This window comes from Lepisma saccharinum, chromosome 27, assembly GCF_977018435.1.
Source record: "Lepisma saccharinum chromosome 27, izLepSacc3.1, whole genome shotgun sequence".
NCBI lineage: Eukaryota > Metazoa > Arthropoda > Insecta > Zygentoma > Lepismatidae > Lepisma > Lepisma saccharinum.
Window position 1 is genome coordinate 21,318,627 of NC_139255.1, and position 27,476 is coordinate 21,346,102.

The 27,476-nt window shown below is 36.2% G+C and overlaps 1 long non-coding RNA gene across 1 annotated transcript; it reads left to right on the forward strand.

Moving 5' to 3' along the window:
* The first annotated feature begins 514 nt into the window (after positions 1-514).
* LOC145980411 (uncharacterized) lies at positions 515-26,947 on the forward strand. The gene is made up of 3 exons (XR_014440850.1): positions 515-643; positions 7,529-7,641; positions 26,749-26,947. It is a non-coding gene; the product is annotated as an uncharacterized LOC145980411 (long non-coding RNA).
* The last annotated feature ends 529 nt before the right edge of the window (positions 26,948-27,476 follow it).

The window sequence follows — 27,476 nt, forward strand, 5'->3', positions numbered from 1 at the left end:
CTAATTCATATAATTCAAGAGTGCGGCAGCTGGAGTACCCTTACAGTATCATCACAAAGAATCACGTTTTTGCATGTGCTCTCTCGAATAATACATTTTACAACAGGTAATTGTTTAATGTTGTGCCTCAAACAAGTGATTATGGCAGACATTTCTTTTCACAGTAAACTTGTGTTTGAATTTTGGTTTCCTTCTTCTGTGGTAAATATACAAATGGAGCTGTATTGCTAATATTCCTTTTCTTATCATTCTTCTATATTAATTTGATCACTTTTGCATGAGAAATGAATGTGAATAAGAGATTCAATTATATTAAGTAAATATTTTGGAAGTGGAAAAAAATTGTGACATCACAAGTTGCACAATCCTAACAATGGCATTGACTTAACTTCATATCAGTTAAATATTATTGTTGATCAGAGAAGCTAATTGTTACTTGTACTTGAGTAGCAAGTTTCATTGTTGTGGTTGGGTACTATTAGTACTATGGTTACACAATTCCAAGAGATTATTCATGAGATTAATGACATGAAATCATCAGTGTTCTATCGCTTACAAGTCAGAATGAACATAACCTAATTGCAATGAAGGGACCCTACAAAAAATCAGCAGGGGAACGCAGACAACACTTGATAATTTAAAGGTTTGTGCAGCATGTGTATTGAATACTCTGGAGATGGATATTCTAAAGTAAAAGTACATAATATAATCCTAGTAGTATAATTTGTATGAGAATTGAATTGACTCCAGAACATTTTAATGTTTAATGTTATATTTATATTATATTAATTAATTAATTTCTTGTTTTAAGTCTGCTTTATGCAAAGAAATGCTATAGTTTAAAGTTGTATCCAAACCACTGTGTCATGTGCCTCCTTTATGTATCGAACACCTTAATTATAAATTTATATTATAGCATATACTATTAAATTGCATAATATTTGTTTGCTATAAATAGCAGAACATACATATTGCACTGGACGGTTGAGATTACAATGCAGTTGCATGGCTTTTCATGGAAGGTTGAATGATCTTCTAATGTAAATGCTTCGAGAAACCAAAAATACAAAAAGAAATTGATATCACACGCCAAATCCTCCTTTGAAAGTTAAATAATAAAAATAGAAGTAGAAAATCTACTTAGGATTTGTTGTAAAATATCATATTTTTTTTTACCATCAATTTGTGTGGTGTAAAAGTTAATAAGACTACTCTTACATTATACATAACTAATGAACAAGACACACCTCTACAAATGTTAAATGAAAATGAACTAAAGTATTAATGGATGCTTCTCAATTCACCATTCGTAAAGGTAAAAACATACAAATGAATCAGAACATGATCGTAACTTGGGACTTACTTTTGGGGAACATATTCGAACTTGAGGCTTCATTTTTGGAATAGAATCAAAAGCTTTTCCATCTCAGAAAAACACTGTTATTCGCTAAATAACAGTTACATTTGCGAAATCACAAATATTACTCTTTTTCACTTCACTTCTCAGGTACCAAGATGTTAACACTCTTATCTCTTAACATCTAAATTTTAATAAACTTAAAATTTTGCAAGACCAAGTGCCCCTGCTTGCATTTCTCCAGGTTATGCCTATGAACCAGAACTGAACCAACATTTTTACTGCAAAATTTCTGCATTTGAATTTGCCCATACATTACTTAACACAACAAAGAAGTTTCTATAAAAAGTTGCAGCACTAGGATAACTAGGATGAGCCTTTACCGGCCTGGGGCATTTCAGTGTACAGTTAATGAGATAGTTAAGTATAAATTAGATGTAGTAGCTGTCCAGGAAGTTAGGTGGCCAAGAGAAGGGAATTGTAAAAGTAAAAATTATACTTTTTTCTATGGTGGTACTGAAAATCATAATTTTGGAACAGGCTTTTTCATAAATAATAGAATTATCTCGGCTCTTAAAACGGTAGAATTTATTAATGATAGGATATCATATGCAGTTTTACAGGGTAGGTGGTGTAAAATTATTTTAATAAACATACATGCACCAACGGAAGATAAAGATGATAATACTAAAGATGATTTTTATGCAGAGTTAGAACAGGTCTTTGATAAATTTTCTCAGTATGATATGAAAATTCTGTTAGGTGACTGTAATGCACAGATTGGCAAAGAAGATACATTTAAACCCACAATTGGTAAAGAAAGTCTTCATCATTTAAGTAATGATAATGGTATAAGATTGATTACTTTTGCAACCTCAAAGAATTTAATTGTGATAAGTACCACTTTTAAACATAAAGATATCCATAAATATACCTGGTCTTCTCCAGATGGTAAAACTCATAATCAGATAGATCATATTCTCATTGATAAGAGAAGGCATACTAGTATAATTGACGTTCGTACACATAGAGGTGCTGACTGTGCCAGTGACCATTATTTAGTAATTGCTAAATTAAGAGAAAGACTCTCAGTGATAAATCATAAGCAACAAAATCTAAAAGTTCTAAAATTTGATACAGAAAAGTTTACTGATGAAAGAATTAAGAAAGATTACCAAATTAAACTGTCAAATAGATTTGATGTTTTGCAGGATTTAAATGATGATGAAAATATAAATGAAACAGACGTAAATAAGAATTGGGAGCACATACGTAATGCAATAGAATCAGCAGCTAAAGAAAGTATAGGATACCATAAACCGAGAAAAAGTAAGCCATGGTTTGATAATGAATGTCATAATCTAATAGAAATAAGAAATCAGGCTAGACTTACGTGGTTAAATAACTCTGATGATACAAATCTAAACAATTATAATATAATAAAGTGAGAAATTAACCGCACATTTAGAAGTAAAAAAAGAGATTACATGAAAAGCAAAATTAACGAAATTGAAACAAACAGCAAAAATAAAAATATCAGAGATTTATATAAAGGTGTAAATCAGTTTAGAAAGGGGTGGCAACCTAAAGTAAACTTGATAAAACATAAAGACGGTGATTTTCTAGCTGACCCAAGCGATATTCTAAATAGATGGAAGAACTACTTTAATGATCTTTTAAATGTCCATGTAGGAGATAAATCAGAAGTAAATGAAGTCCACACAGCAGAACCTTTAGTTCCAGAACCTAACTTGACTGAAGTTAAAGATGCTATTAAAAGGCTAAAGAATAACAAAGCACCTGGCATTGATTTAATACCAGCTGAGTTAATTAAATATGGTGGAAATTCATTAATATGTCAAATTCATAAATTAATTTGTTTAATATGGAATAAAGAAGAAATCCCTGAACAGTGGAAAGAATCCATAATTGTTCCTGTGTTTAAAAAAGGTGATAAAATGAACTGCAATAATTACCGTGGAATTTCTCTACTCTCAACAACATATAAAATATTATCTAACATTCTTTTAACAAGACTAACCCCATATGCTAATGAAATTATAGGTGATATTCAATGTGGATTTAAACGTAACAGATCAACTACAGATCAAATTTTCCACATCAGACAGACGCTTGAAAAAAAGTGGGAATATAATCAAAATGTCCATCAGCTATTCATTGATTTCAAAAAAGCATATGATTCAGTCAAGAGAGATAAATTATATAATATATTAGTAGAGTTTGGAATACCTAAGAAGCTTGTTAGTATGATAAAAATATGCACCAGTGAAAAAGAAAGTAAAATTCGTGTGGGTATTAATATGTCTGACAAATTTACAATTCATGATGGGTTAAAACAAGGAGATGCATTATCTCCGTTGCTCTTTAATTTTGCCTTAGAATATGCTGTTAGGAAGGTAAAAGAAACTAAAGAAGGACTAAAATTAAATGGTGTGACTCAGTTGTTAGCATATGCAGATGATGTAGACTTACTGGGGGATGATGTGAATACAATTAAGAATAATGCTAAAATATTTTTCAAAACTGCTAAAGAGATAGGTTTGGAAGTTAACAAAGAGAAAACTAAATATATGCTCACAGGCCGAAACCAAGTGTTAGGTAATAATCAAAATCTAATTATTGATAACAAATCGTTTGAACCAGTTTCCAAATTCAAATACTTAGGAGTAATATTAACAAATGAAAATTATATTAAAGAGGAAATAAAAAGTATGCTCAATTCAGGAAATGCATGTTACTTCTCTCTTCATAAACTTTTGTCTTCTCGTTTAATATCTAAGAAATTAAAAGTTAAAATATACAAAACAGTAATTTTGCCTGTAGTATTATATGGGTGTGAAACTTGGTCCCTTACATTGAAAGAAGAACATAAATTGAGAGTATTTGAAAATAAGATCCTTAGGAAAATCTTTGGACCAAAAAGGGATGAGGAGACAGGTGAGTGGAGAAGGTTACATAATTTAGAACTACATAATTTGTATTCATGTCCAGATATTATTAGAATGATTAAATCAAGAAGAGTTAGGTGGGCAGGCCATGTGGCACGAATGGGAGAGGAAAGAGGAGTTTACAGGATTCTTGTTGGGAAACCAGATGGTAAGAGACCTGTAGGAAGGCCAAGACGAAGATGGAGGGACAACGTTGAGATGGACCTAAGGGAAATCGGTAGGGATGGAAAAGAGTATATAGAACTTGCTCAAGATAGGGAAAGATGGAAGGCCTGTGTTGCTGCAGCCATAAACCTTCGGGTTTAAGAAGGCTAGGGAGTTAGTTAGTTTACTAGGATAACGCGTGTTAGCTAACAACATATCAAAAGTTTTTTATAATGTGTATTTGGGACATTCCATGAAAAGTGGTCCTAATCCACATAAATAACAAAATGAATCAATATTGGTAATATTACTTTTAATTGCAATAGGGTTTAAATGTTTGTGAATATACATAATTTGTATATTTCGGTTAAAAAATATAATTGTATGTATCCCATAAGCTTTACACAACAAAAAGGTTATCAAATAAAGTCAAACTTTGCTACTTTTTTAAAATGTCACACATGAAACACATTTTCGTTAAGGCTTTTCATGCATTCATTTTTATGTTACACAAATGAACTTTCTATTTTTCAATTGTTAGCAGAGGACACATCAGTACATCATAATTGTATGAAATCAGTTAATTATGAATATGTTAATCAATCCCATGTTTAAAACCTTAAATTTTGTATTTGAATGTTATACAGGAAACACTGGAATGCTCCAGAGCAACTTTAGAATGTTTCCTTTCGTTTCTCAATCATGAAGTATGGCAAACTTTGTGTTGAAGTCTGTTACAGTATTTTTCAATCCAATGTACGTAATTGCAATCTTAATTTGGTTATTTTAATGTCATTTTTCTGTCACGTTTGGTAAATTGTGATATGAGGATGAATGATGAGAAGGGACATTTAAAAATAACTTCCATTCCAGGCCAGAAACTTTGGTTATTAGATCAAAGTTAACCAATTAACATTTGGGTCACAATGCAATGGCCAACCTTTCACTTGTGTTTTTCTTGGTTTCATACTTTTGTGGGTTATCAAGTTTAACTTATGAACCACTCAATCGTAATGATATTATTCTTTCATTCATGTAGAATATACTGAATGGAAAGAAACTCTACTCAAGAAATATGTTATTAATATTGCTCCACAAACTGTTGTAATTCATTTTCACATGAATGAGCAAATTAGAAGTGTTTCAATTAAATTAAATAAGAATAAATATACAGAGTCCATCAAAAAATGTACACACCCTTTAACTGATTGTATCTGCGTATTGTTTTTAGAGTTGCATTGAATTATCTGCGGAGCATGTAGTATGGTGTTTTCTCAACAGATGTCGGTACCCGTATAGCTCTCTTGACGAACACGTGACGTATGATAGTGAATCAAAATGGCCACTGCATGCATGACGTTTGAGTAATGGAAGCTAATTTTATAGTGGTGATTCAAGTTTGAAAATATCGCTGAAGTTCAACTTCCGGTGATGTGCACAAGGGAAAATCAGGAAGACCTCGTACAGCTACAACTCATGCTTCTTCGGCTATGGTCTTAGAAAAGTTTGCAACGTCGCCTCAGAAATCTGCTACACAATGTGCTCGCGAGACAGGGGTTAGCAGTGCAAGTGTACGACGCATTCTGAAAGCTGCCAAGTGTAAAGTCTACATACCAAGACTAATGCACACATAAAATGAGGATGATCCTGATCGCTGCATGGAGCTCTGCGAATGGTTTCAGTGTATGGCAGATGAGAATGAAGAGTTTGTGATGAAGATTGTGTGGTCTGATAAGGCCCAATTCAAACTAAACGAACAGTGAATCGTCAAAATTGTGGAGGCCCTTCTTGAAGATATTTTAGCATTATGTGCAGAAATCCCCGCGGACACATTGATCAACGTTATTCAAGCAACCATTTGCTGTTGTGGTATGTGTCTGGTCGCTAACGACAGCCATTTTGAACACTTCAAGTAACTTAACATAAGGGTGCAGGACGATTGTATTAAACCTGTGAACAGGTGCAGAAAGCTTGTATTAAACCTCTGATATGTAATTTAGTTCAGTACTAACACAGAATATGGAATTAGTGTACGTTTAATTGTGTATACATTTTTTTGACGGACTCTGTATATACAAGTTTCAAGAGTTCAAACACAAATGTTTTTTAAATGTGAATGAAACTTGAATACAAGAACATTTTTATATATTTTTGTAGTTACATATCATAAATGAAAGAGTAGTTTCATTTTTGCGCATCTTTCTTGATGGTCCAAAAACATGCATTATTTGTGTAATATTGATGTATTTATTCACTATGTCCCAGAGTCAATGTCTTTTGGGAGTCCCATTGTTTCAGTGTTGATCTGGCATTGTGAAGACAATTACTCAGAAGGAAGAATAAATGCCGAAAATGAAAACAAAAATAACTTCCAGTGATAACATTAAAGAGTAATAATTTGAACATTGAAACCTAAAACTTTGAGAGCCAGTTTCTCATTGGGTGATGAGTTATCAGCACATCAAGTTCCATCAGTTGTTATTTTGGTTTTCTAGACTGATATCTACTACTTCTTCCTTTCCATTAGTTTCCCATTGTCTTCTGAAATACAGTATTGACTGTGCAGTACTTCTGAATACCAATATACTGTAGCTTTTAATGGGAACCAAATGTAGAAGAGCTCACATGAAAGGCGAGACTGCTGACTATTTATCTGCATGGAAGCTCATGAAGATCAAATTCTCTTTAAAATGCTGTCAGTACTCTCAATCATGGAGGAGAGGTTTGGTGCCATTATGAAGACAGAAATTCCCTGTTTTTGCATGTTCTTCAGATGTTAGAAATATATGTAGTTTTAAAAAGATTGTTTCAAGTAAATGTTATGCTCAGATAATATTGTGGAATATACATAAAGTTTAAAAAGGAATAGATATCACTCAGAATTGTCCTCACTGAGAATCCATTAATCACCCAAGAAGGTTCTGAAAATTTCAGAGCCAAATAAATTGAAACTGAACTTAATGCATATTAATAACAATGTATTCTACATGAACATCACCAGTATGATTTGATTTGTGCTTCCTATTATGCTCTTACATCATTTCTTACTTTATTATAGAGAACCCATTTACATGGCAAGAAGAAGTGGAAGAAACATAGTGCATCAGATCTTGGAGTAACTAAACAGTTATCCTCCATCACCGAGTCAAGATGGGAGAAGAACATGTTGAGGTACGAAATTTCTTATACTCTCTCTCTCTGTTATTTTTCCCTTTCCTCTTTTTAGTGGATTTGCTTTCTCCTCTTTTCCTCCATTCTCCTTTGTGGATTTATTTCCTCTGTTCCTCTGTTTCTCGACTCAGTTCTTCCTATTTCCCCTACCATAGGATACCCTTCCTCCAATCTCCTACCATTCTCATTGAAGGACTCAGTACAACAACTGAAATAGATAAATAATAACCATCATCAAAATCTCTTCCCTCAGTGAACTCAGTTCTTTCCATCAACAGTTCCCTGGATGAGCACATTAAGTGGTAGATTTAAGATTGCCATGGAAGTTTCTATGTTCGATTCAGAGCCGGAAGTTGGATGTTCTTTATGAGTGCCCCTTCATCACTTGTCATCACTGATCCTCATCAATACCAAAACTGACACAAAATACTATCTAGCAAAAATACATACATTCTGCCTATCTTTCTTTTACCATCTGCTTGGAAGACACAGTTCTTCCTTTCTCCTTCCCTTCTCCTTGAAGGGCTCAGTTCTTTCTACCTCATTCTCGTTTCTTTGATGAAGTTATTTTTATCACATATCACTTACTTATCCTTGGAGGAATCAGGTCTCTCTCACTCCCTTATCCATTCCATAATTAATTCCTTCCATATCTCACCTTTCTCCTTGCAGGACTCAATTCATTTTACCACCGTTCACCATTATCATTACATGTATCCTATCATCTTTCTATCACTTTGGAAGATTCAGTTCTTCATATTTTCCACTCTTCTCTATTCTGTAATTGTGTATTCCCTTCCTTCTCCTTCCAGGACTCGGATCTTTCAATTTATAGTTGTCCTCCTGGTGGATTTCCTTACTCCTTTCATCTTCCATTCTCTTTGTAGGACTCAGATTTTCCTATGTTCCTCCCATATCCTTAGTGATTTATATCATGCTATCTCCCTCGGTTCTCCTTGTTGGCCTCAATTCTATTTTTATCCATGTTTTCCAGTGCTATATTCACTTGCTTCAATATCCTTGGAGGACCCAGTCATTCCCATAACCTCCCCATGTCTTTGGTGGATTTACTTCCCACTCTCCCTTCCTTTCCCTCCCATCTAACTCCTTCCGTTTTCCTAGAAGGACTAAGATCTTTCCATCTCTCCTCTTTCATTTGGTGGATTCCATTCCTCCTTTCACTGTTCATTCTCCATGGAGACCTAAGTTAATCATATATCCACCCTTTACCTATCGTAAATTTATTTCATGCTCTTTCTCATGCCCTTATCCTTGGGGGATTAAAACTTGTTCCATCCTATCACCCCTATTTAACTTGCAAGGATCCCTTTCCTCTTCTCCCCTTCCACAGTTCATCGACAACTCAGTACTTTCTCTCTCTCTCTCTCCTCTTCCCCTTGGTTGACTTCCTTCCTCCTATCTTCTTCCAGTCCTATTGGTGAATTCAGTCCGTAATATATCTTTCCTATGTTCTTGATTAATCATCTGCCTCTTATTTCTCTCCATTCTTCATGGAGGACTCAGTTCTTTCTATCTTCCCCTTCCGTTCCATGGAATCAATCCTCCTACCACCTAATCTTCACATTGAAGTTCTCAGTTCTACCTATCTGTATTCCTTTCACTTTGTGGATTTAATTTCTCCTGTCTCCATTAAGTCTCTTCGCAGGTCACAGTTCATTCTATAGCCTTGTATTCTCCTTGGCTGATTTACTTCAACCTATTTCCTTTCTTCTCTTCTCCTATTTTATTTGGTACATTTATTCCTTCCACCCCTTTCATTCTTCTCAGAGGACTAAGTTCTTCCTAACTTTCCCTGCCCCCGAAGTGAATTAGGCTCCTCATATCTCCTACTCAATTCCGTGCAGATATTGTGTTCTTAGTCATTCGTGAAATTAATTCCTCTTATCACCTTCCTTCTTCCAGGAGCACTCAGTATTCATCTCTCCTTCCACTTTCCATGGTTGATTTATTAAATCCCATGACTCCTAGGAGAGTATCATACCTCCTATCTATGCCTCATCTTCATAGTGGAATTTTTCCTCATCTTTTCTTCTGTTATCCTTGGTTGACTCAGATCTTCCTATATCCTTCCCTGGTCCCTGGTGGAACTTTCTATCCCCTTCCTTCTTCTTCAAGGAATCAGTTTTCCTCATGTATTGTTCATTGTGGAATCACTTCAATCATTTCCTTCTATCTTCTTCCATTGTCCTTGGATAACGCAGTATTTCATATGTTCTTCCCTTGCCATTGGTGATTTATTTCTTGCGATTTCCCTTTCGCTTTTCTCTTCCCTTGTTCTATTTCATCTCCTCATATATATATCTCCCTCTTTCTAGTGTTAAATTCACGTCCTTATATCACCTTTTGTTTACTATGGAGTATTCAGCTCCTCCTATATCCTTTGAGTGTTCATGGAATCTACTTCTTCCTATCTCATTCGTTCTCCATTTCCTGTCTCTCCTTCCACTATCCTTGGTGAATTTACTTAATTTCATCTCTCCACTTTTCTTGCAGCACTTCATTCTATCGTTTTTACAATTTCTGTCCTTCGTGAAATCATTTTCTCCTGTGTCCTATCCCTCTTCTAATTAAAACATTAAGTTCTTCCAATGTTCCCTGCTTCACCTTTTACTTTCTTCTTCCCTTCTGTTTGGGGGAGTCTTTTCTTCCTATTTCTCCTTCTTCCATTTCCTATATTTCCATTATTTTATTCTCCATGGAGGATTTAGTTCCTTCTATCTCCCCTCTTCCACATGGTGGATATCTTTCTTCCACTCACATTCAAGTGCGTATGAAGGACTCAGTTATTCCTAACTCTATCCTTTTGTTTACCAAGCCCATTTTGCCAGGTAAGCTCCTTGCTACCGGGCCAATTTTAAGCAAAATGCAGATTTTAATTTAGATGACTGTAGATCGGAGGCTAATTGCCCTAGACAGACGAATGATATATCGTTATATGCGCAATGGACCATACATTTGGACTACATACAATTTATATACATTGAGTGTATACATGAATGCGGGGGGAGGGGAGGAACCGGAAAATTTCAAAATCTCAGAAAAAATGCCCCTCCGCACCTGGACAACAAAGTACGGGACATTGTCAAAATACACATGGAAATTATCGCTGGCATGTCTGAAACAAGAAAAAATTGCACTATTATGATATGAACAATACAACACGACTTGTACCCCTAAAATGATATGAGCCTTTCAGGAAAATGCACAGTTACCTTGAAACGACTGTAGGTCTCAAGCTAATTGCCCTAGACGGACGAATCAAGTACCGTTATACGTGGAATAAACCACAAAATCGGACTATATAAAATTTATGCACATTAAGTGTATATATGGTGGAGGGAGGGGAGGAACCGGAAAATTCCAAAATTTCTGAAGAAAAATGCCCCTCCGCCCCTGGACATCAAAGTGCAGGACATTGTCAAAATACACATGGAAATGATCGCAGGCATGTTTGGAACAAGAAAAACATTGCACTATTATCATATGAGCAATAGAACACAACATGTACCCCCAAAACATGTCTATGCACCACTGACTCAGTTTCAAAGGAAGCCGCCATTTTCCCGGCATTTCCACCCCCCTTTTTATGGGGGAAATCGTCTTTATGGTGCAGTATATGTGTTAACAATAATATAAAAGAAGAAACACGCCATTCCAGTGAAAAATAGCGATATTATATATAGCTGGTAAACAAGAGGTATACCTAGAGGTATATATTTATAGATAGCTGGTAAACAAAAGGCTATTCTCCAACTAGGTGGATCTCATTCATTCTCTAAGGTCCATTTACGAGAAGGGATTCAATTCCTCTTATACCCTCCTCCATTTTACTTGGTCGATTCATTTGCTCATATCATATTCCTTTCTCCATGCAATACTTGGCTCCTTCTATGTCTTCTCTTCCACTTAGTGGATTCATTTTATACCTTAACCATCCAATCTCTATGGGGGACTTGGTTCTTCCTATATCCTCATAGGGAGATTTTGTCCTTGAAGCATAATGGTAGGAGATAGAAGACTGTGTCTTACGTGGAGAATGGAATGTAATAGATGGACATGGTGGATTCATTTCCATTCACTTCCATTAAGCTTCAAGGACACAGTCCCTCCTATCTCTCCACTTCAACCTGATGAATTTCATTCCTTGTCCTCATTTTCCGTTCTCAATGTGTTACACAGTACTGTCTACTGCTTGGTTGTTTTCTTTTCTCCTCCTCTTACTTTCTATTCTTCATGAAGGACTCCGTCCTGCCTATCTATGCTAACAAGATCGAACTCAAGTCAATTCTTTCACTTGGTGGATTCCAATTTACCTCCCAGCTTCAACTTTCTACAAAGGACTCAGTTCTTCCTATCTCACATCTCCCTCTACTGGATTCCTTTCCTTCTCTAATTTTCAATTCTGCATGGAGGGCTCAGTTATTTCTATTTCCTTTCTTCCGCTTAGTGATTTCCTTTCCTCATCTTACCTTCAATTCTTTATATAGGACTCAGTTTTTCCTATATCCCCTTTTCCACTTGATGAATTTCTTCTCTTCTATCACTTTTCTATCTGTTTCGAGGATTAGTTTTTCCTGTCTCTCCTCTTCAACTTGCTAAATTCTTGTCCTCTTACCTTACATTCTCTATGGAGAAATTAGTTCCTTCTATCTCCTCTCTTCCATTTGGTGCACTACTTTATTCATCTCATTTTCCATTCTCCGTGGATGACTCAGTTATTTCAATCTGGCCTCTATTACTTTGCAGTTTTAGTTGAACTTCACAGCTTTCATTCTCCATGGAGGATTCGATTTTTCCATCTCCCATGCTCCGCTTGATGTATTCTTCTCCTCTGCTCTTCCATTGTCCATGGAGGACTCAGTTCTTCTGATTCGTTTCCTCTCATATATTCTCCTTCTCCTTGGCGGGTTTATTCTTACTATCTCTGTCTTGGTGTAGATTGAGAATTCAGTCTTTGCTATCTTCCCATTATCTCTTGGTGGATTTCCCCCAAGTGGAAGAAAATACTTATAGAAGAACTGTGCCATCATCCATTGGGAATGGGAGATACAAGGAAGAACAGAATACACAAGGTGCAAGAGGGGAGATAGGAAGAAGTTAATCAATCTTTCATTGAGAATGGAAAGGAATGGAAGAATAGAAATCTACTAAATTGAGGAGTGACAATGATTTGTCACACAAGACAGAAAATCCGCAAATGGAAGAGGAGAGACAGGAAGAATTGTCTCCTCCATGTAGAGTGGCAGGAAGAGTGAATGGAGTGAGAGGAGGAGTGAGAGGAAAGAAATGGAGGAAGTACATGAAGTGAAAGACAGGAGATAGGAAAAACTTAGTCCTTCAAGCATGAGAATGGAAGAGGATAGGAGGAAGCGATTCCTTTATAGAGATAGAAGGGGAAAATAGGGATAATCTAGTCTTGCAAAAAGAAATGGTGAGATGAACTGAAGTAAATCCACCAATCATAGTGGAAGAGGAGTAATTAACTTTATTATACAAGGAGTGTGAATGAGGAAGAATAAAAAAGTGACACTGGATGTGTACATGAAAACTGAGTTCTCCATGGAGAATGAAGAGTGATAGAAGGAAGGAAACCCAGCACATTAAGAAAGGGTTATATCAAGAACTTAAATGACCAAGGAGAGGGGAGATAGAAGGAGTTTAAGCCACTTTCGACGAGGAAAGGATATAGGAAGAACCGAATAATTCAAGGAGAATGGAAGAAGATAGGAGGATTGGGATCCTTCATTTTTCATATAGTGGATTGTATTCTTTCTCTCACCTGTCATTCTTCATGACTGACTCGGATTTTCTTATCTCTCCTCTTACCTTTTACACTCTTCCTTCTACCACCTTCATTTCTCCTCCGAGGACTAAGTCCTTCCAGTCCCCTTTCATACACTTAATGCATTACTTTCCTCCTCCTTTCCATCGTTGAATAGTGTGTGTGTGTTCACAATCTTCTGTGTTTCATTTGTGAATTCCTCTCCATCACTCACCTTCCATTCTCCATAGAGGACTCATTTCCTCCTACATGCCGTCCTCAACTTGGTGAATTTCTTTCCTGAAAGAGAAGGAAATTAGATAGCAGGATATAAGTGCTCCAAGAATAAGGGTTGGCGAAAAGGTGGAGTAGTTCATTCTAGGAAAGAAGAAACACAGGTTGAGAGATGATATTCTACAAGTAGGAGAAGAAGAAGGGGGTATGGAGAAACATTCTCGAAAGAGAAGGAAGGCAAATATGAAGAGGATGCAAGTCCTCTAAATTAAGAGAAGCAAGTGAGGAGAAATATAAACTTATTAGAATGAAAAGAAAGGATGCAAATTCTCCAATGACAAAGGAAGATAATTAGAGGAGGCAATAATCTAAGTAGAAGACAGAAAAATAAAATCAAACTTGTTAATCATTGAGGGTGTAGAAAATAGTAGATGGCAATACTGCAGAGAAATATGTGTGTGTGTGTGTGTGTGTGTGTGTGTGTGTGTGTGTGACAGAGAGAGAGAGAGAGAGAGAGAGAGGAGAAAAACATTCACAAGGATAAGGGATAAAGGTAAGAGGAGACAAAAAATGTGTACAGAGGAAGATAGCAACAAGCAAGTCCTCGAATGATGTTCAAGGAACATAGGAACAAGCGTTCCAAGTAGAATGGGAGGGTAAAACAACAAAAATTCCCTACTAGTAGAAAGGAAGGATATAGAAGGAGGCAATTTTTCCAAGGTAAAGGGAGAGGGAGATATGAGGAGGCAAGTCCTCAAAGGACAAGGAGAGGTGATAGGAGAAAGAATGATATAGTAAGTGGCATTTACTTCAAAAAGATAAGAAGAGACAGCAGAAATAAAGTTTAAGAAGGAGAATGGATGGAAGTAAAAGGTATCAAAAGGAAGATAGGAAGAAACATGTATTTGTGGGAGAATGAACGCTGATATAAAGTAAAGTGCCCTCCAAGAAAGCGGGATGAACATAATGGACTGTATATTCCCAAAGGAGAAGAAGAGAGTTAAAGGAAATTGAGAGGTAGATATTAAGGAACAAGTATTAGGAGGAGATAGCTTTTTGTCAATTTTGGCAAATTGCAATGAAGACGATGAGTATTATTTTGATAAAATTAATGAAGGTACACTCGTTTGGAACTTCGGTGACAACATGGAAAGTCGACTACTAAATACACTCGCCTTCTGAAAAGGCTTATTACATAAGGGAGAGTAATTAGAAGCATGTTGTCATAAGATAAAAGAAAGAGATTAACTAATTCCAAGGCGATAGAAGGAGACAAAAAGAAGCAAGTTCTCTAAGCAAAAGGAACACAGAAGGAAATTACTTACCAAGGAGGAAAAAAGAGAGTTAAAAGAATGGACTATCTTCAAAGAGAAGTGAGAAAATTTGAAGGATGATAATCCATCAAGGGGAAGAGGGAGATAGAGATAACAGAGTGCAGCAAGGGGAAGAGACAGCAGCAAGAAATTGTGAATGTACTTAGGTGAAGGAAGGGAGAAAATAGAAAGGAGCAAATAAAGTCAATTACTTACCATAACAGTTTGTTTTTCCACTCTTGGTACAGTTGAAGTAGAGCATCTGTTGAGGCTATTGTGTCTCTCTAAGCTCACTGATTGTCTGTGTTCTGGCAAAGAACTTTTTGCTCACTCCCAGATCTGATGCACAGAAATTTCTCCTCCTTCTCTTTGGGATTCCAATGAATTTTATATTATGGGCAGATCAGCATGTAGGCTGATTTTACCCATTATGGAATATTGGGATAAGCCCCTTAACTAAAACATAATTGAAGATGGGCCTCTAAAAAGAAAATAAATATGTTTGGTCAGAACTTTTTTTACTCAATGTGTAAATATATACTCAATACCGCATTACCTAAAAATGTAATCAATATCTCAAAATCTATTTATTACTTAACAAGAACTAAACTACACTATTTCAGAGGACCATAATATTCTAACCTAATTTTAAAGCTGAGATTGTAAACATGCACTCAGCATACAAGGGAACAAACACAGGACAACATAACTGCACAAAGGATTATCTTCATCATGGGTCTAGGTGCCAGATGCTTGTTGGCCTGGGGTGTAAAACATGGAAGTGAGGATGGCTTTTGGATGCCTTGCCGGAAGGTGGACCCCTGTAAAATTTGAATTAATACAAAAATAGAACAGGAAACATAAAATACAATGCAATCGCCAGTCAAGTAGTTTACATTGTTTAAATGTAAGTGGTTACAGTTAATGTATTGTCTTGAAAACATAAAAGTGGAAAACTTTCCCCTGTGTATTGTATCATGCCATTAAGGACACATTAAATATAGTGTTAGATAAAAAATTAGAATCTGTATGTGATTGATGTGTGTCCATTAACTGATTTCAACCATTTATCTCATAAAGTAAGTGTAAGAGATTCAGTTTGAGGGAAAATAATTCATTAAACTTGATTAGTTATGTTGAGCATTATCAGAAAGTACAATTGAATAGTTTATTTCTTGATGTTAAAAATCACAAACTATAAAACCAGAGAAACACGACTAGTGTAAAATCTTTGTAAATCATCGTAATCAGTACTTTTTATCATGTTGTATGCAAGTATTGCTTGAATTCTCTTAATTTCTAGTTGTTATGATCAAATAACTGCTTTTCTTGGTGTAATGTTTCAACTGATTCCTTTATTATATGCTTTAGGAAAGTATGCTAGAATATCAAGTTTTGTTCATGGTTTAGTTGCAGACCTCTAGAAACAACAAAATGCACTCTAGTTTCCTCAGCTGAGCTGTTCCTGTCACAGCACTATGTGCCACTGGTTTTTAATAACCATCAGTAGCAACCAGTGAGAGTGTGCCTAAATGATAAATGCTACCCTCTGATGGAGGAAGTGACTAGTTTTATTGTCCATTTTTCACCCACATTTTGGATCCAAGAGACGAGCAAAGACACCTCAATATTTTAGTTGTAGAACCCAATACGTAGTTTTCCAAAGGAAAAGAAAATGTGGCATTCAGTGAACGGAAGAGAGAAGCATGAGAAATGAGTAAATAATAAGCTGTGAGAACAGAAGACATTTTGCTCTTGAAAGACATATTATGGCATCTATATTACTGTTTCCACAGTGCCCTTCAAGATATGTGGGTTAGATAAGGGAAGAAAGTGTGCACAATTTACAACTATTTTAATAAAGTCAAAATCTCTCATGAGTTGTCCCCTCGAAATTGTGATTAATGTCAAATACTGAGAGTTTGCTTAATTATCTTGTCAAAAAAATCAATAAGTATTTAAAAAGAATTGTCAAAACACCAGAAAATCATCAACATTGATAAGATATTGATAATTCATATGTTACTTATTTGTTACATATGCTTACAGCCTGGAACCAAGTGTTAGGTAAAAATGAAAATTTAACTATTGACAACAACTAACAACTCATTTGAGATGCCAAGTAAAGAATGCAATATTTTAAATCTGTTTGTAGCAGATCATGCCATTTACTGAAGTTTGAGTTTCACAAAGCCCCTGTATTTTATATTTGTTTATACCACAGGACAATTCACCAAATTTAATGATATTATGTTCCAATATTTACCACACTCTAAGTTGTGGAAATGTTTGGGTACCATTATCAATGAGAATTGATAAAAGCATATGTTCATTATCAGTACAGTCATCATGGGAATTGCATTACTGAGATTTTAATTTTGAGTTTTTCCTTATAATCTCTCTCACAATTATGAATTTTTGTCCTTGTAGAAAACTTCAGCTGTAAATGGATTATATATAAGTAGAATCTTCACAATTGGAAATACTTTAAATGTAGTATATTTAGTTATTGAAAAGTGCACAGAAATGTAAAGTCATGTTCCTAATTATGAGGAGATATCAAAAAGTTATTTGTAATTTTTTTACAGCCAAACAGAAATGTATTCACAAAACATGTAATATACATTTGGAAGTACATGTATTTCGCCACCTTTCCATGAGATGGAATGGGTGTGTGTGCACCTTGTGCATGCCGTGAGGCAGTTGTTTCAAAATGGCAGCTATGCTTGAGACGTTCGACACAGTTGAGCTGCAGAGTGTGACTCGGTTTCTGTGGTGAAAGGGACAGAAACCACTTGAAATCTATCGTGAGTTGTGTGCAGTATATGGTGACACATGCATGACATTCATAAATGTCTGTAACTGGTGTGAGAAGTTCAACGAAGGGCATGTAAATGTCTTCAATGAACCCTGTTCTGGACAGCCTCACACATCCCACACACAGAACAACATTGACGCTGTGGAGGCATTGATTCAGGAGGACCGGCGGTCAACAATCCAAACAACAGCAGATACAGGCAGTTAGCATTCCATATGGCAGTGCATATTCCATCATTCATGATGAACTTGGGTATCGCAAAGTGTCAGTGAGATGGGTCCCCAGACGCTCACACCACAGCATATGGAGGACCATATGGGATACAGTCTTGAGCATTTGCTCCAGTACAATAGGGCTGGAAATGCATTCCTCCACTACATTGTTACCGGGGACAAATCGTGGGTGTTTCATTACACCCCTGAACGAAAGTGACAGAGTCTCGTATGGAAACACACAAACTCGCCCCAACACAAAATATTCAGGAAAGGTTTTGCTTACTATTTTCTACAACAGCCAGGGTGTCATTCTTGCTGATTTTGTGGTAAAATGAGCAACTGTAAATGCTGCTGCATATTGTGCAACACTAGATCATCTACGAGCTGCTCTGCATCGTCAACATCCGACAAAATCTCTGGAGGAGGTCAGCACTTACCATGACAATGCTCGTCTCCATGTAGCTGCATCAGTAACGAAAAATGCCAGTTCCTGGCATTTTGAAATCCTCAAGCATCCAGATCTGGCCCCGTCAGACTTTCACCTCTTTGGCCCACTGAAGGAACACCTTCAGTGGTAAACACTTCAGCTGCGACACGGAAGTTGTAACAGGCATGCATAGTTGGTTACGCATCCAGCCGAACGATATCTACTGCATGGGCATCGAAAAATTGGTGCCACGGTGGGACAAATGTATAAATGTGAATGAAAGTTATGTAGAAAAGTAAAGTAATGTTCAACCTTCAAAATGTATATTTCAGTTTTTGTGAATACATTTCCATTTTGGCTGTATTAAAATTACTCACTTACTTTTTGATATCCCCTCTTACATCTCAATATGTTAGAAATGATTCTACACATATATGTGTTAGTATGTGCGATTGTGAGTGTATATTTCTGTTCTGACATTTGCTCTGAATTCTTTTGCTACGTTTTGTAGCTCTTAAATCTAATAATGATAATGAGAATGAATGGTGATTAGATAAAGCACATGGATAGACACTAGCAAAGGAGCATGCATGTCCAGACTGAGGCTCAAACCTGGAACCTGTTACTAACAGGTATCAAAATTGCGGACTGACTACAACAATATACTCAGTCACTAAGTGTTTACTGTCTTGTTTTTAATTTCTTTTGTCTTTACTTTTATCTGTTCTTATAAAAGGGCTGTTCAAAAAGAAACCAAACTTTTACAAAATTGAGAAAATGGTAATATTCACAAGCTATTTCGACCTGTCTCCTTCAAAGTACTCCCCTCCACTGTGTACACACTGCTCCCAGCATTTCTTCCAAACGTGGAAGGCCTGCTGGAACTGCAGTTCTGGAATGGCCTGTTGGCCCCTTAGCGAATTCCCCTTGATCTCTTCTATTGTCTGGAATCTGCAACTTTAGAGGATTGATTTCAACTTTGGGAAGGGGAAGAAGTCTGCTGGTGCCAAATCAGTAGAGTAGGCCGATTGAGGGACAACTGGTGTCTGATACCTTGCCAAAAACTACTGGACAACGAGCGAGGAATGAGCACACGCATTATCGTGACAAACCATTCAGGACTTGATCAACCACATCTGTGGCCTATTGCGCTACACCTTTTCTTGAAATTGTTGCATGGCATTGAAGAAGACTGCTGCATTCACTGTGGAACCATCCGACACAAACTTCGATCCCCTTCCAGTCGAAGAACATGATCAACATCACTTTAACATGGGATCTTCTCATTCGCTGTTCTCAATGCAGATTCAACCTGATCTGAAACGCCTGTACCATTCATAACACTGTTCAACTGAAATATTCATCGCCATAGACTCTATGTAACATGCCGTACGTCTCTGAAAGTTTTCTGCAATTTCACACATACTCGTTGTTCTTCCCTTTCTGTTACTTCATAGTAGGGTAACTGAAAATTGCGGTGGGCACTAAACACATCTGCACTCAAAGCTATCTACTGCAGTACTGCGGTTAGCAACCGCTTGAAACTGGATGAAGTTAATAACTAAGGACACCGCTAGGCACCACCACTGTCGGTTTTCTTCAACAAATTTATATACACACTTTACAAGAGGAGTTCGGTTTCTTTTTGAACAGACCTTGTATGTATTCTCCTGAAAATAGGAAAAGTGCTTTAGAAGTATATATGTTTAAATTTGATATATACAAAATCCTTATGTACATTATTCTATATACTATTTATTTAAATCTTGATTTAAATCGCAATTTAAATCAATTTACCTTGATTAGCACAAAATCGAAGGAAACTTCAAATTTTGCACAACTTTTAGGATAATTAGGTAGGTATGCAAAGTGCTTAACACACATAAAACTAACCTTTAAGAAGCCATGTGATTCTTCCAATGACATTATCGATTCTTTTCATTAGAGCCATCCTTCTTATCCTCATTGTACACTGAAAGCCGAGTAAACTGATTGTTTCGTTGAAATCATTTTTCATCTTTATTAACAGGTATTTGTGTTTGTCTGTTGTCTCTATAGTACCATTATCTACAACAATCAAACTCATTATTTAAGTAACAATTAACTCATCCAATAATAATAACTGAAATTGGGTCTATTTACATAAAGGAAAGCTTAATTCATGAAGACAGGACTCAAAGAAATGTTAAGTGTGGAAAAACTTACACGTCTTAAATATATCCTAGTTAAAGAACAAGTTTTATTAGTCAGCTGTATAAATTACCACACATTTCTTTTAGAACATACATGTTTAAAGAATAAAATGAACGGATTCTTCCATGTAATATCTGTGTGAAACCCATATTTTCTAGATATGATAATGTACTCACTACTGCACCTCGAACCTATGACCCCTTGATTAGAAGATAATGACAGTACCACTATGTGATCAGGGATGCCCCTCAAGAAGCATGCAATGGAACAAAACAGTGATAATCGGATGGCACAAAGTCAAGGTTATAGGCTGGGTGTGGTAGTATTTCCAGGCCTATCAAAGTCCTGAATTTTCTTTCAGACCAAGCATACCCTTTATCATGGGACATTGTCACACTGTATGAGGACTTTCTATCGGTTCACCATTGCAGGGTATATCTAGAGCAGAACATTTTACATTTGCTGCAGCTGGTTTCCATATGGGTTCCCATTGAATTCTGAACCATGTGGAAAAAGCTTCCAGTGGGGAGGACCTTCGAAGTTCTAACATACAAAATTCAATATTTAAACCGCCATTTGAACCACATCCACTGCTATCCAATCTTTGGATACCACAAAAGACTCACTTGTCATAATTTGTTACGAGTCCCCACCAAGGTAAAGGAAGGGTGACAAGTTGTTGAGCTTGGCATGAGGTCACGGCTTATCATTCAAAGTCACCTGATGACCAAGCTGGTGCAGCTAGCAAATGATCCATACAATTCTTCTGTTGCTAATTGCCAGCCGCTGCTTTAAGGGTGTTTGGAGTAGGACTTTAGTAATGGTGGTAACTGCTCGTGCACACCTTGGCTTATAGATAAGACTGTTGTTTTCAGACTAAAAGAGTTGGATTTTTCTTTTCAATAGCGTGCACTACATAGATTTTCTTCACTACAGCTGTAGCATTCAACCCTTATCAGCAGTGGCACACAAACAAGTTTCTCCTCAAACATTCTCATCTCGATTCTTAAGCCTACGGGTGTGAGCAGATGAGGACGAATACCCACTACACTGTACCTATTTAACACCTGTTTGGAGAACCATCGACCTCTGTTCTGCAAAATGCTAAACACTTTTGAACCTTCCTGGTATTTTTTTGTTTCTTGTATCCATTTGGATTATTTTAATTTGCTTTTCTGCATTTCTAGGTTATTTCTGATGATGAGGATGAATGACAAAATGCCTTAACCAAGATACATACATAGAACCTCTTGGCTCCAAGCTGCATTACACAAAGCCACTACAACACATGTTTATCACTTCACAAATTGCATTTACACATCTTTCATCCATACCATCACAATTAAACTATAGAAGTACATATATAAGAGAATTATAAGGATAAGGAAAATTGAGAATCTTCCACTCGGGTAAACACAAGTTTTTCAAATTGTCCTCCTATTACTTTTGAAGACCATGTAGATCAATGGCGACTAGTGGTCTGAGTTTATGAGTGTATATGTCAGCCTTGTATTCAGATGAAGAGCTTTTATTCTTCAATCACTCACACCTGTTTCTGCATACATTTGATGGTATTTGTATTGGCAGTTCAAGTGTTCCAGGCTTAACAGTAACAATATGATTTTCGAGAACAGGAGAGGTATCCTTGTTGTTCATTTACTCTTTAACCAGGAAACTTTATATCTTCTTTCATATACTATATATATATCATTAAATAATGAAAACACATTCAGATTCAATTGTTTTAATTTCTTTGGGATACACTACAAGCAAACACTATACTACATCATTCCGAATCTCCTTCAATATTTCGAGAACTAAATTCTCGGTATGAGATGCTTAAAGAGTAGTGCAAAGGGACAGTCTCCAAGATTTTTCTTTTCAATACTGAAAATAAATTAAGTAACACTTTCTTCTATGTATAAGGAAATATATGTACAATTAAATCAAACTATTTCTTAACAAAAACAAAATTTTAAACACACCTTTCAACACCAATTTTGTAGAGGGAAATCAACTGTATCAGGTGCACTCCAATGCCTAGCATACGTGAGCAGTGGTGTCACATGCTGAAATCCAGATATGCTCCTTCTCACTGGCAAATACATTCTTTCAGTTGAAAAAACAGTTCAATTCATTTTCCGAAATTTTCCCCAAAAATTATGCTACATTTTTTAAATAGGAGATACGATTAACACCCTTTCAATTACATTATTTATAATTAGTATGTTACTTCAAAACAAATAAAGATACTAATCAGTGTATCATGCCAGCTTAGGTATATAGGAACTCACGACTATCACACTTTGCAATCTTTGAAGCACTTTGAAGCGACCGGGGATCAAACCCGGGACCTTTAACATGGTAGTCAGACGCGCTACCGACTTTTTTTTAACAAAATTTTATTTTATCATCGTATGTACAAAATAGGTCTGTTTACTTACATAATGTCCGTTAAAATATTGTATAGAATTTTTAACATAGTAAGTAATATAGTAAGAGTCCCATTTTCGCTATCTGATACAAGATTTTTTGGCGTAAACATACATTTGTACCTAAAATATAAATATACATTTCTCCATATATTAAATACCTGTTTACACTTTCACACCATAAGTATACAATTATTGTTTTCTAAACAACACTAAGGTAATTTCCAAAATACTCATACATTTTTGGATATTGTAACATTTTCCATCTAGTTCTTTTTAAATACAGTGTGAACAAAGTGCTATTGCTCTCATACTTTTTACAAAATACATAATGAAGGGTGCGGCAGAAATAGTTAGACGATGTTTTTTTGCAAAATTATTACTTTAATGAACTTTTATTAAAAAAAACATTTATATGCCAACAATTTACACACAAAAGCATTACATATGGTAATTACTTCTTGAAAATTATTTCACTGAGGTGTGCACCATGGGTAGTCAAACAGATCTCTGCACGTCGCCTCAGCACATTCACAGCTCGTTGCACCATGTTGAGCGGGGTTTGTTGGATTGCAAGTTGAATTGAGTCACGCAAATCCTGTAATGTTGCAGGTTAATTTGCATACACTACTTGCTTCAAGTAACCCCATAGGAAGAAGTCACATGTCGATAGATTCGGCGAGCGTGCAGGCAAAGGAACATTGCCGCGACGAGAGATAACTCTTCCAGGAAACATCCTCCCAAGAATGTTGATTGAAGCATTTGCTGTGTGTGACGTGGCTCCGTCTTGTTGAAACCACACCCGTGTAAGGCGACGCCATCTCAGTTCTGGGAGAACGAAGTTTTCGAGCATGGCCACATATCGAGCGCACATGACAGTTACAGTGTCACCATCCTCGTTCTCGAAAAAGTATGGTCCAATAATTCCATCAAAAGAGACACCATACCATACTGTTACTTTAGGGCTATGAAGGGGCACTTCATGCAGCAACCTTGGATTTTTGTTTGCCCAGTAACGGCAATTATGCTTATTCACACAACCATTAATGTGGAAATGAGCCTCGTCTGACATGATTAACCTGTGCAGAAAGTTAGGGTTCTCATTAGTCATTTGTAACACCCAATTACAGAAGTGAACGCGTTCATTGAAATCTTGAGGGAGTAACTTGTGAATCATTTGAATTTTGAATGGGTGGAAGTGTAGGTCCTGGTGTAATATTCGCCACACACTCCTATCTGAAATGCCAAGGGACACAGCATGCCTACGAGCTGAACTCCTCGAACTTTGTTCCAATGCCTCTTGAACCATCTCTATGTTTCCTGGTGTCCTCACTATACGATGACGACCTGGGGATTTCTTTGATGTTCCAGACGCCGAAGCTCGGAAATTCTTCACCCAATTAAGAATAGTTTGTCGTGTCGGTACTTGTCCATTTCTACCAATGTTAAAATGACGCCTGAACTTACGCTGCGTAATTGTTGCAGAGTCTTTGTTCTTCAAAAAACACTCCACAGCGAAAGTGCGATGTTCGTTCGGCCAACGCTCCATGTCTACTGACGGAAGGATTACGTAATACTTAAAATACGATGCATGCGCAATGAACATTCGACCAAAACTACATGCATACAAAATGCTTTGAACCACTTTACAAAACAAAACCAACAATGAACACTTTATTTATCGGGATACATTTCTATGTTCATTTTACATCGTCTAACTATTTCTGCCACACCCAATATATTGTATTAGCTATTAACCAAATTACTGCATTGTTTTTCTTTTCTGGAAAATATTTGAAATCTGGTCTTGTACACATAGACGGTTGAAAGTACTGAGGTGCTGTTCGACATATTTGTCCTAGATATGTCGTTAGGCATTTCCAAATTCCCTGTACTCCATTACATGTTGCTATTCTATGCTTAGTGGTGTCTATCTCTCCACATATGTGGCATTTATTAGTTGTTAGTCTCTTGATATTATATTGTACCAAACACTATACAGTGATGTATCCAGAAATTTTTTATTAAAGTTTTTCCAAATATTTTGCCATCTGTTATTGGGAAAATGTTTTTCATTGCAGTGAGTCGGTATCTGCAACTGGTTGTGAAACAGTGTATATAAGTATTGAGAGAGTCTTCACCTTCTGGCGGAAGCACCACATAACTGAATTCTTGCATCAAACTTCGTAGATATATTGGTCCTTTTTTCAATCTACATAGATCTGGCGGATTTTTGGGTGGAAATTCCTCCGTCCATAACTGTATCCATAATGATGTAATCGAATATTCAATGCCATATAGCTTATAGGATCATGCCAGGAATAGGGATTTGCATTTGATCTCAATATTTGTCAGCTCCAATCCTCCTTTTAGTTTCATTTGCCATAGATTGGATAGTGGTATTAAAAAAAAAATGTCCATACCACATAAACCAAAAAATTGCTGAATTCATTATTCTGAGGTATTTTTGATTGATTGGGATCACTTGGGCCGTATAGTTTAATTTACTAAACATATATGTTTGCAAAAACCACACTCGTTGTATCATGTTTAACTGTCTGCTTCGCATCTTATAACATTGTATGCAAATGTCTCTCGCTATCTTTTGCCAATTTGATTCTAACATTTGTTCCTTGTCCCTGTGAAAAACTATTCCTAATATTTTAAATTCCTGCACATATGGGATCCCTATATCTGGATATTTTTGATCCCATGTGCCAAAGGGTAGCACCTTTGATTTTTCCATATTTATTTTGGCCCCACTAGCGCGGCAGTATATATGTATCGCTGCCATCATTTTTTGCATTTGCTCGTTTGTAGTGATACAAGTAGAAAGATCATCTGCGAAAGCAAACACTTGGTTTTCCTTAAAGACGTGTATCTCGTCGGGAGTAGTTTTCCTGATATATTGCAGCAAAGGATTCAGGGTTAATGCAAACAAGAGCATACTTAGTGAACATCCTTGCGGAATTGATCTTGTTATATTTATTGGGGACGACAGGAATCCATTGACCATTATCCGAGATTTTGCTTCTTGATAGAAACCTTTAAAAATATTAATAAACATATCACTGAATCTATATGCCTCTAGCACCTCAAACAGGTAGTCATGTGACACTAAATCAAACGCTTTTTTGAAATCAAAAGAAAGCACATACACATCAAGTTTCTGCACCATATAATAGGATATCAGATCGCGAATCCCTCCAACTGCACTGAATATGTTATGCTTTTTGCCAATGCATGTTTGTTTCTCACTGAGTATCTGTGGTAAAATTATCTTTAACCTATTTGCTAAGATCTTTGCCATTAATTTATAGTCACAATTTAGTACAGTAGAGCGTCGATTATCCGAAGTAATTGGGGGACATGGGTGTTCGGAAAACTGGTTTGTTCGGATAATCGAACTGTACATGTTTATTTGCCAAAAAGAAGTACTGTACAGTAAATTTATTCATAAAAACAGGCATCTCTTTAAGTATTACAAAGTAACGTACAAAGGCAACTTTAGTAGGAATATATAGTATGTGGTACAGTTTATTAAACAAAAATATGTACATATTACATACGCATTTTGCATGAACAATACACACAGTACACAAAATTAACGTTTTAAAAAATCCTTTATTTTGGTCTGTCTAAGCAAGCCTACACGCTTACGAGCAGCTACGTCACGTACTTTTTTCATTACAGATATCTGAAAGTGGTCACTTTCATCTTGGGCTTCAAACCATCGCAAGGCAGTATCTAAACAAGTGAACGCCTCAGAAGCTGTTGGTATACTTTCATCTTCACTTTCTGGAGCACTGATTGAAGAGATGCTGGCGGCGTCATCTTTATCAGTGACATGTTCGGTTAAGCGGTCGTTCGGTTGACCGACGTTTGGATAATCGACGCTCTACTGTAATGTTATTGGTCTGAAGTCGTCTACTTGTTTTGCATGTGCTTTCTTCGGTATCAATATGATAATGCCTTCATTTTGTAAAACTTTTCCATTTTTAAAGGCATCTTGTATGATTTTGATTAGTTCATATTTTATAATCTCAAAAAACTGCAAATAAAACTTGTAACAAATACCATCTTTTCCTGGTGCTCCATTAAGGTTGCATGTTCGTAATGCTTTATATAGTTATTCTATTGTTACTTCAGTATCTAAAAGTTGTCTATCCTCTTCTTGCAAATCATTAGTTAGAGAATTCAGTAGTGTCTCTCTTGCTTCTGATTCCCCCTCCCCGGTCTGATAAAGCTCTCCATAATAGTCATAAAATGTTTGCATGATTCCTGGCTGACTCACATGCGATTCTCCACCTGAATCCAAAATATTGTTTATCATGGGTGTTTTTTGTTGTTTTTGCATCTGTACATAGTGATACATCGAAGTTCTTTCATCTTGAATTAAATTCTTGGAATTGGTTCTTATT